Consider the following 12,112-nt stretch of genomic DNA (forward strand, 5'->3'; position numbering starts at 1 on the left):
TGCTCTACACCCCAATTCCATTTTACCACTGGTCTGCTACAATATTGCCCTTGGTTACTTTCCTGGTCATGCCTCCTGTTTACATTCTAACATTCAGCGGCCAATCTGCCAGACATATCCATTGAGGTACATCCTTTGTACTTGATGCAGGGTGTCTCACTTGGACTGTGCAGAGGTCAGATGCCCTGCAGGGACATGAGTGCCCATTCATGCTCCATGTGCATTTCACGCATGCCCATATGTGTCCATGACTGAATGATCACTGTTACACAAGTCCATGATGACCCAAATTGCATGGCATTTCATCTGCCTTCCCATGTCAACTGTGGCTCAGTACTGTGTTGCACACATGTTTAGGGTCTGACAATCTGTGTGGGTCACAGGCCTTAGCCTCTTTAATGGCCAATGACTCTGTCCAACTGGTGTAGTGTCTTCTTCACACGTGGGTGTACTCCAGATGTTTCATCATGTGTCCTGCTTACTGTCCCATCATCATTTGCTGTGTTGTCACTTGACTCACATGATGCTCTTGATGTTAGTCAACACTGTCTGTCAATACACAGGTCTATGGTCAGCCTTTTGATACCATGCTAGGCATCCCTGCTTTTGCACTTGGGGGGAGGGGTGGTTTGCTTCTAGAAATGCTACCCATTGAATGCACATTGCACGTGATGCCTGAAGTTGACCTTGCACTGCCTTCACATTTTCTGACACACACCATGAAGTCCTTGTACATGTTGATAGTGAGTAACATACATATTTGCTGCACTGCATAGACCCACTTCAGTGCAAACTGCCACCTTTCCACAGGTCTAATCACAGAAGCAATTTCAAGTTTACCCAGCATGCATGCCGGGTTCTATTTTGTGTGTCACATGTCTGCCTGATGTGTTTGGTGCCAGTGTGTGTGTGTGTAGTGTGCTTCTAACATGTGTAGTGACCTTTTTCCTCTCTATTTTTCAGGTGATGACGCAATGGAGCTGGAGGATGGTGTTGTCATGCCAGGCACAGGGTTGCTATCACTACATCAGCCCAGCACAAGTGGGGGTTGTGGGGTGGTAGGCCACAAAAACCCCCAAGTGCTACAGTCCATTTTGTCTCTGGCTGCCTATGAGTCCAGCCCTGATGAACACTCTGACGACCATGTCGAGTTGGATGAGCATCAGGTCCATATGTCAGGGGTGAGTGATTCTGATGTGGACACTCCTCTATCTGCGACACCTGCACTGAGGGGTCAGACAGTCTTGGAACCTCTGCCCGTGGTGGATCGGGACGCTGGGTCACCCTCCACACCAGTCACTGATGTGTCTGGGACATCACGTTGATGGGGGCATGTAGTCGTGCAGCCGCGGGCGGTACCAGCACAACAAGGTCACAAGGTCCTTGGGTCCCGCAGGGGTCAAGCCCAGCAACGTGGTCACCGCGCGCAACCACTGAATACTGAGTGGAAGCAAGACATGACTGCCAATTCCGAACGCCAGGGGGCAGCAATGGAGAACATCGCTGAAAGCATGGAGTGTGTGGCCCGATCCGTGCTCCCCCCTTCTAGGCAGGTGCTTCTCCAACAGCAGGCGGCACGGTCCACGGCCCGCTCACTCAGGCTGGGCATGGCGGCCTCAGACAGGGCACGCCAGGCTGAAATATTGTCTCTGCGTGAAGCAATTGCTGCTCATGCAGAGGCACACATGGAGGCCCTGAGGGAGGAGTATGCTTCCCTCAGATCCACTCTGGGTGTCCTTCTGATGTCCCAGAGGGAGCGGGCAGAGGAGAGGTTTGCACAACTTGAGCGTACCATCTTGGCTGAGCAACATGCTTGCCAGGAGGTGCAGTGGTTGTCCAGCCAGGCCTTGCAGGAGGAACTCTGTGTTACACGTGCTACCTTGCAAGAGGAAGCATGTGTATCACGGGAGGTTCTGCATGCAGACCTACGTGTCATCGCCACACAGAACCAGGCTCACCCGTCCGGCACACTTGCTGCTGACGAGGGGCAAGCTGCGGCTAGGCGCGGTCATGCTCCTGTGCCACGTACTCCTTTCCAGGAAGAGCCAGACTCAGACGACAATCTATCTCCCACATAGGTCGGGCTGTGCAGGCGTTGAGCCCATGGAGGTTTTTCTTTCTTCCTCAGCATCATCGCATGTGGGTGTTGAGCAGCACCCTGTACCTCCCCCCTCCTGGGTGCCCCCCCCCCCGGGTCGTATGTGGCCATTTTTGATTTTTCTTTTAGTTTAGTTAGTTAAGTTTCTGTTTGATAGTTAGTTTAAATGGGTAATGTAGGTTTTTCATAGTTAGTGTAATTAGTTAATATAGTTTAAAATTGCTTGTCTATTGTGCTTTCATGTGACGGTGTGGTGCTTTGTGGCTTTTGAAAGCATCCACTGTCTGTTCCAGCTGGGCCCTTCAAGCTTGTCTTGTGTATGTGTTTGCTGCTTGGGGTCCTTGACTCACATATGCCACTCCTGCTTCCCTTATCCAAGGGCTCGCAAGGATGGTTCGGTGTAACAGCCTAATACACAAGGGCAATGGACTGTCATATCTGTGGCATGTCTGCTGCTGTGGAACTTGTGTTAACACCCCTAGTGGGGATGATTGGGGTGTAATTGTCCACTGTTCTTCTTTTGCTAGATGGGGTGTTTAATGATTCATGTGTACATTCATTGCTATGCATTGTGTAGTATGTTTCTTATCTTTAATGAACATGTGCTTGTGCAAATCATGCCATAGATAGTGTGTTCCACACTGTTGCTGTGAAAGACGGACTGATGGTGTGATTTCTGATGTACGTCTCTGACATGGTCCAGTCATGTAATGCCTGAAGAGACACACACAGATGAATGTTAAGCATTAATCATGTGTTTCATGCACTTTCTGCAGGGGGATGAGCCTCAAGACCACCTTTGCCAGCAGACACGGGCCATTGGACGTCTGGAATCAGGACACGTTTGGTGCTGCCGACATGCGCATGTGTGCGCAAGCAGAAGCACAGGGATTGCGATCATACATCCGAAAATCGATGACGTGTTTCAAGGGACTCCAGGCAAGGTGAGCAGCACAGGGGGGTCACAACACAGCAAACCTTCCACCTGGCAAGTTGAACATGCATGCTTAGTAGCAGCACTGATGGTGAACTTGGACAAATATTGGTGTAGAAGCGCACAATACAGCTCAGATGTGTTAGTGGACTGATGGCTAGTTGATGTGAAAGTTGTCTGGGGCACCTGCAGGGGCAGTGGCACATACCCTCCGGTCCACCATGGTCCATTGAGGCACTTGTATTAGCCATGTAGCGTTCCGAGACATGGAATGAAGCAGCTCACAAGGACAGACAGCAAGGGACAGACTCGGGCGCAGTGCATTTAATTTCCAAGTAGAAATTGATACATGCACTGGCTAATTTATTTTGGTCATGGTGGTACAGGACTTGTTCTGAAGTCAAACCTTGCTATATGCGTCTGTCTGCTTACACAGGGAACATTGCATCTTGTGTGAATCGTGAAACATTGGTGTTCCATTTGCCACAAACCCACCAGTGCCTGACTTACTGCATTGACTGTGTATGAACCATCACAGGGGTAATGTTCCGTTTGGGTATGAAGCATCCACACAAGTTTGTCTATTTGTAGTGCATTTTGTTACTTTGGGGCATATTTGGTGGTGTGTTTGTGTGTTTTGGGCACGCACAGATTATTAACTGTTGCTCTCTTAGCAGCATTGAATTGCTCCTGTTACCGGACCTGAGAGTGCACATGCATGAGGCCAGCACTCACCCCAGAGATAAATTTTTCTTTGACTTACATTTGAGTAATTTGGTGCTATGTGCATGTGAACAAGTCTGATCTAATTGTGTATGTGTTAATGTGTGTACTACATTTTGGTGCATTCCCTACTTTCCTGTGTCAATCCTACTCCCCTCTCCTGCCCCTCATTCCGGTTATCCAGTATGCCAATGCCTGTCCCGACTGCATATCCCTGACCCTCCTTACCCATCAGGGTCTCAAAGGCCTGTGTGAGTTAGACCTTGCAGGCATCCAGACCACGGTGGGGGTGGTTGTTTCGTGCCACTCCTGCGCCTGTACACAGGAGCTGTAGACATCCGTTTGTGGTGCATCATTCTATGTTATGTGCCACACATGGTTCAGATCCTGTTGTGACATTGTTTTACTGTGCTACCTTGGTTGTTAACATCATTGTGGTAGTGCTTGGCCTTTCTGGCGTACTGCTACTTCAAGTCACCTACTGGAGGCTGTTCTGGTTTGTTTTACTGCCTGGAGGCTATTTGCTTGGCTTCTGTGTTGTCCTGCTTTGAGTTCTTTTGGATTTTGTGCTTTTGCAAATCTAGGTGGACTCTGAGGGTGCTGGCAACTTTTTACACACAAGGTGGTAGATGGTGACAAAGGGGAAGGGTGATCCTGTGGCCAGGTGGAATTCAAGGATATCGGATGAATAACCCAGATGCAGTTGTTCAGTGAGTCGTGGTGATTTGTGAGGGGGCGTTTTGTTGTTGATAGTTGCCTTGCCCTGCAGTGTGATGGGCACCCTGAAATTGTAATTGTGCTTTCCTATTTACATGATGTATTCTGCTGATCAATGTCTGTTCATGTGTTGTGTTTACCTTTCAGGTGTGAGGGGATAGTTGTGATTTTACATGCTGTGGTATACACATGGTGAATGTTCACCTGTGATGTGTAGAGGACACTAATGGTCACTTGATTTCACATGCATATGTTGAGTGCATGTCCCTACTGACCCACACACTCGCACTATGATCCACTACATGTACAACCACCCTTCCATGTCCACGTGTACACTCTGTTTGCCTTCTGGTGCCCACTGTGTCCCTGCAGCACATGTTATATGACCATTTGTGGATCCTGTACATGCTTATTTTTGTTTTTTATGTAGTTTGTCGCTTAGAAGTGATGCTCAGGGTGTGCATCACACACAATGGCTGTTCACTGTGCTGTGCGCTGAGCAGTGTGTTGCAGGAGGTGGACACGGCACATAGTAGCTGCAGTGTTGATTTTGCAATGCACATTGTGCATGTGGACAGGCATTCATTGTTATGTTTAAAATACAACTTTTGGAATGCATTTGGGTATGACTTATTTTTGGTGGGTGGTTGTTGGTCAGTCATTTCATCTGATTCCATGTCAAGCATCATTGTCTGATGCCCATTTACATTTTTCACATGGCAATGTGTACCTTTTTGGTACTGTGTTGGTGTATGGCTATTGCGTGCCATGTCATGTTGTGGTTTGGGAGGGTTTGAGTGACATACCAGTGATAGTCATGTCCTGTTTTGCAGGTCTGTGTGATTCACACCTTGCATGTGTGCCTTTTGTGCACACAGGATTGCTTGTGTTTAAGTAGCCAGGGATGCACACAATGTGGCAATTCCATGGCAACAATCTCAGGGTGGCAAGGTTGTGACAGTTGACTGTCTCTTTGTCATCATCGATTGTCACCTGGTATGTGCCAGGCCTGTGTGCATTCTGCAGGGTTGGGAGTTTAGGTGAAAAATATGGCCACAAGCTGGGTCCGGGCTTCCTCGCCACGTGCCCTATCCCCTCCCATGGGCAGCGCCTGTGCCTGTGGTTGGGGATGTGGGGGCACCACCATGTCCACCGGTACGCCCTGCCGTGTTGCAACATTGAGCAGGCCACATGCTGCCGCAATGATCCTGCACACTACTGGGGGTGCATAGAGTAGCTGCCCGCCATAGCGGTCAAGGGAGCGGAAGCGTGACTTGAGCACTCCGAATGTGCGCTCCACTATAGCCCTGGTTGCAATATGGGCCGCATTGTATTTTACCTGGGGTTGTGTGGTGGGGTTCCGGATTGGCGTCATCATGTGGTTGCTCAGAGGGTAGGCACTGTCCCCTGGAGAGGTGATAATGGTTGTGATTATTGGGGTTTGTATATTTGTGTGTGTGTGTGTGTGTGACATGCATGCATGTGCAGGGGCATTTGTACTCACCTAGGAGCCATGTGTCGCCATGCTGCCCAGCTTCCAGGGCCCGGCTCAGGGCGGACATTCTGTATATGAAACTGTCCTGGGTGGAGCCAGGGTAGTTTGCATAGACAGAGGTGATGATTCCCTTTGCATCGCATACCACCTGTACATTGATGGAATGCCAGTGCTTGTGGTTTCGGTAGATGTGCTCAGTGGCTCTAGGTGGACGTAGGGCCACATGGGTGCAATCTATGGCACCGAGCACTTTGGGGAAGTGTGCCACCCTGTAAAAGTCCTGGACAACGGCCTGCCTTTCTGCAAGTGTTCTGGGCATGTATATGTGCCTGCGGACTGAGGGGCGCGCTCATGATTGCCAATACCTGGTGTAGGCAGCGTGACTGCATGGCCTGTGAGACCCCCCCACTATGGCAGTAGTCCGCTGAAAAGAACCAGTGGCCAGAAAATGCAGGACATTGAGCACCTTCTGCAAGGGGCTCAATGCTTGGGAGCAGAGGGTGGGGGATGCTAGGTCATCTTCCCACTCCCTGACCAGGTCTAGGATGATATGGGGTGGAAACCTATACCTGCCATAGACCTGGTCGTCAGGCATCCCAAAAAAGCTTGTCCGTGGTGAAAAAATGCGTGCCCTGGCTATTCTCCTCCTCCTGCGGTGTCACACGATCAGTGCTTCGACAGATGGGGCATTCATCGTAGCTGTATGTACGTGTTTGTTGTTTGCGTGCACTTTTATGCTGTGCGCGGGGACGCTTCTGCCTGCCTTCGTGTGGCAGATGCATTGATGCCTGTGTGCGTCTTTTGCCGTGCGGGGGTTTCCCGTATTCGAATCCATGAATACGGGTTGTTCGCTTGCGTGTGGGTGTTCCGTGTAGTTCCCTGCAGCACTTCCCCAGTTACGCCTTCTTTTTCACGCGTTATTCCCCATTCCGCATGTTACGCCCACTGTTCCGCCCAATTTTGTTGTGTGCGCTGCGCTATGTGTGCTTTCGCTGTGCGCTCAGGGCACGCTGTTTGGAGACGTGTGCGCCAGCGTGCACCATGCACGGATTTGGCGCACAACCAGTGGGAAAGTAGCGCAGCGCCTTACTTGAATCGCACGTGTGCGCTTGCTTTCTCCCGCTTGCGCCTCCTTGCGCCTGCTTGCGCTGGGATTTTCGGCACACGTTTGTTCCATGAATCGGCCCCCAGATATGTGTCCAGCTAGACCAAAAGATTTTCATAGGTTCTCGCTGTATTCTAATTGCAGAGGCAAGTCTGGTGTAAGGGCAAAGTCGTTATGTGTCCAGCTAGACCGAATTTGTCATAGTCGTAGCCACATTCTAAAGTGTGTGGATGGATAAATCTTCATTAAAACTAAACCAGGCAGCAAATGAAGGAAATGCAGAGAACAAAGGCGTATTATAGTTAAGCAGTGTTTCTAATATCAAAGCTGATTCACTTGAAAGGGATGCTGTATTATGGACAGCCATCTACTTTTAGCAAGATTAAACATCTAAATGGCAATGTGCAATCGCTTGACCACAAGACTCTCAACAGACCAAACACCCAAATAACCGCCAACCCACACAGTGAATGTTTTTTTTTCTGAACTGAAACTACAACAGTCCCCCAAACAACCCCCATTTCTTTTCAGATCTGCCAGAGTGCCCGGCGAACATCAAAATGGCATCAGTGCACTGTATAAATGGTTGTATACGAATTGACAGAGTTACAATTGTCCAAATGACAATTGACCTTTTGCACAATTGACCAAATTTTAAAGGTCAATTAGTACATATATGCGGGGGAAACCCCCCGCAAACCCCCACCCAATCCAAAACCCTGTGCAACCCCCCACCCAAACCTCTTGTATTATTTATAATACAAAACAACACACTATATATATAAACAAAAATAAAATGTTAATTGTGCAATGGGTCAATTAGGACCATTAAAATTTGACCAATTAGGTCATTCGGTCAATTGTATTCGGTCAATTTGGGTAATACCGTATAAATAACATTAACAAAACATTGTTCGCTGGTCATCATTACCTCTTCTCGCTACATTGTCACGCCCATGGAAAGGTTGTTCGCTGGCCCTGGGTTAGAAAAGGAGCCTGTTTGCTGCGGCGTGGAAGGGCCCTGGAGGTCTGCCAGCAGGATTTCCAGTCCTCTTACCCGAGTTCGGTTTCTAAGCGCGGGTCCAAGATTCGAATCTCTGTTGCTCTGTGTGGTACTGTTTCGAAGCCCAGCACCTTGCCCCTATGCTAGACCAAAACTGCTTTCCTAAAGGAAAGAAATCTATGAAGGCGATTTAAAGTGAATATTGTGAATTGTAAACTCTGGAACCACGGCCTAAATCCTGGCTTCCCCATTTGATAATGAGCTAAATCGTATTAACGCATTTCATCATTTGAGTTGGTACAGTGCAAGAAGAATATATTGAAATGTGCATGCATGTGTACCAGGTGGGCAAAGTTGATTTCAGATTTAGGCAACAACCCCGCCGCCCCAAAGAATATTAGATGAAATGAATTGGTCAGAAAAGCCAGAAAACAGACATGCTCTTAATTTACTGGATACATAAAGCATCCCAGTGGATGGGACCGTATTGTCCAGACTTTTCAGCTCCCACAGCAGACCGCAACATCCATTTATTAAGAGAAGCCCTTCCCTGGGATCTCGACCACCAGTGTTAACACCGGCGACAGTAGTCCTCATTGACCATTAACTCGCATTCGTACTGAAGAAATATAAAGTACAGAACAATTCCAAAGCACACATAGGTGAACAAACTCAAAGTTTATTTTGTGCATTTTGATAACTGGTGCAACCGAGTCTTAATGTCTCACGAAGATGGTGCAATTTGCATATTCAGATTGAGGTGAGCCAGTCAAGAAATACATGCAATATCCCACTCTTATTTCAATATATTATTATCCTTCATCTGGTCAGCCAGTAAAGCTTAAAATATAATGCACACGATTTGCTGATAAAGGGATAGTGTGGGTCTCAACTGTCTGCTTGGAGAAGAACCTGTGCAGTTTTAAAACCATGACCATTGCAAAACATAGGAACAGGATAGATTTATTCTTTTAAACCTTTTATGGGGCTTGAATATATTTCTACATATGTTTAATTCTGAGGTCAAATAATGCTGCCCAAGTTGCTGGAATGGGAATGTGCTCACAGCTATATTATACATGGCTTTTTCAGCGTGCAATTTTACCGGCAGGGTTACCGCCGGACTTGTAATGAGGCCCATAGTCATTATTTCATGCAGTATGCCACATTATGCACACTTATCACTCCCTCCCATTCACATTTCTAAAGTGACAAAAGTCCCTGCTAATACCCCCCCCCCCTCCCATCAGCGCCTGATGGCTCACATTCGAGTATTGGAACAGAAAAACTGGAGCACCGCTCCCAATCACTCATGCCTACATTCTGCGTTTAGTAAGTTTAAACATATAAATAGCAATGTGCGACCCCTTCCCGTTTGTGATAACGGGTCCATCGAACCGAATGGGATTCAAAAAAGGACACTTCGAGATTATACTTGTGGGTATAAACCAAACTTACAATTAGTGGCCGAAGTTGGCGTGAGTGGTTGGGAGCGGTGCTCCAGTTTTTCTGTTCCAATACTTTTTTAAAAAAAAAGAAACCGTTCAGGATTGTTTTCAGTGTAGGAAGAATGTGAAACTTATACTTTCAGTGCACTGAACTTTCCCTTAAACAGCAGGTACATGCAGCGCTGGCTTATGGGCTGGCTCTCGCCGCATCTGAGATCCGGAATCCGTTCTCACGGGATTTGGCTTTGCCTCTGTCCCAGCCCCGTCAAAGAACCGGACACAGTGCGCTCACACATGATCTAATGTACTCTATGTGAGCGCACTGTGCACACGAAGCCTGTGTGCATAGTGCGCTCGCAAAGAGCACATTACATCATGGAGTCCCAGTGGCATATCGATCAGGGTGTGGGGAGCAGCTGTGGGACATTTATCAGTGGGGCACCTCTCCCGTTCGACACCTGAAAGCGGGTACCCAACGGTAAAGGTGTCCTGCTTGCAGGACAATGTGTGCAGAGCAATTCCTGCTCATCGCGCTCATTGTCCTGGCAGCAGGACACCTTACCTTTTCTGAACGTGAGAGGTGACCTGTTGCCTGGGCAGCAGAGGGGCTCTCAAGTTGCTTAGTGTAAACAGAACATTAGAATGTGAGACTTTAGGAATTGAAGGGAGGAAGGGGGGAATATTAGCAGGGACTTTTGTCAATTTAGAAATGTGATTGGAGGGAGTGATAAGTGTACATAACGTGGCATGCTGTATGAAATAATGACTATGGCCTTAAAACCCATGGAGGATTTGTTAGGCTCACTATGAAGGCAGGATGGGGGGAATACAACTAAAGCCATACTCTTATTGCTCAATTTATTTCTATGACAATTATATTGTGTATAGTTAGTTTACTATGAAAGGCTGGTTGATTATGTAATGTGGTTTGCTTCCAAGGCATTGCTACACATAAAGTATTATTTAAGCACATGAAATGCAAAGCCAAACCTTAATAAATATCTATATCAACTAAACCTGATAAAATGTGTTCAGTTGCTTAAATTGTCCACATCCCGTTTTCACCATTTAACCAAAGTGTGTGATTGTGGGCAAATCATTTAATCACACTGTGTCTTTTCTTCAGCTCTGTAAGTGATTCTGATTCACTTCATAGCTATGTTAATATATCATGCTATTATAAAAAAAATCCCAGTGACTATAGTGTTGCTCCATATATAATAATAGTGCAATTGAGATATGTTGCACTACAAAGTTATTTGCCACTGGGTTTCCTTATGGCAATTTATTGTAAAGTAATTTCCATGGTGCCTTCAAGTATCAAAGACGATGCACCTTGCAATGTACTTTCCTGTGAAGTCACTTCTGTTGGCGCAATCCATATGCAAATTAGGAGGTTTGCATGTATGTTTCCCCAGAGCACCTGAACAGAGCCCTCTATAGATAGGTTTCGTGCATCTGTAATGATCATACAGTTTTATTTTTTTTGGTATGTGTTAACATGCCATCTGCCACTTATGTTATTAAAAAAGTAGATTGCGGCGGAGGTGGCCGGTTTGGGGGTGCGAATGAGACCATATGGAATTGCACACACTGCGTTTGGAGGGGATTTTAACAGGACTTTTTTTCGTGCCTCAGCCACCCTCACTCCTGCTATGTTGGATACTCCCCTGCTGAGGACAGCTCCCAGGTTCACTGATGGTCAAAGACCATGTGACAGAGCACAAAGCGCGCTGTGCACACAGAGCAGAATCCATTAGGTAAACCCAATGATCACCAAGCCCCCAGCTTTGCAGGCTCGGCGATGTAAAATGCTCTGTCCGAGCACACTGTGCACACATAACAATACATTAGTCAGCTAAACTGGGGGCTCTGTGATCATTGCCTTTTGAAAATAGATTCTGGTAGTTGTAGTCTTGAGAAGATGGTTTGAAAAGTACACAAATCATTGCTAAATATATTTATATATTTGTGTGTGTATCTTACTATGGTTTGTGTACTTTTCAAACCATGAAAGAGATTGCTCAATGTTTTAACTATTTCGAATATCTTTTGATCTGCGCACAACTTAATGCAAACACACGTTCCAGTCCTTTGCTTTTAGTAAGCTTTCTGTATGAGTAGTTTTGGGGGTTTAGCAGGATCTACTTGCTCACTTCGTTACTGTGTCATTTATTGCAAAATGGTCGTCTTTTCACGCTATTCATAAACAGCTCTCTAATTAAGGTTTAGCAAATACATTTAGTTTCCACTTAACTTCTTTTCACTGTCACTTGCAAAAAAACATAAACTAAAAGTTCAACACAGAAACAAAAAGCCTTTCCTCTCCCTTCAAATCTCCAAACATAAGTTGATCTGGAGATTGTTGTTTTGAAGACATTGAAGTACTTCCGTCACATGATGGACATGACCTTAGGCTTTCTTAGATAAAAGTAGAATATCATTTAGATATACTATTACTGTGTGGAACAACAGGTCAGAAAACAAATGGTCCATGTATCACTGAAATATTGCCGGAGCATTGGCCAATCCAAATGGCATGACACAGTACTCAAAATGACCGTTGGGAGTTCTGAAAGTGATCTTCCA

This window comes from Ambystoma mexicanum, chromosome 2p (assembly GCF_040938575.1).
Source record: "Ambystoma mexicanum isolate Mex_15411 chromosome 2p, UKY_AmexF1_1, whole genome shotgun sequence".
In the NCBI taxonomy this organism is placed as follows: Eukaryota; Metazoa; Chordata; class Amphibia; order Caudata; family Ambystomatidae; genus Ambystoma; species Ambystoma mexicanum.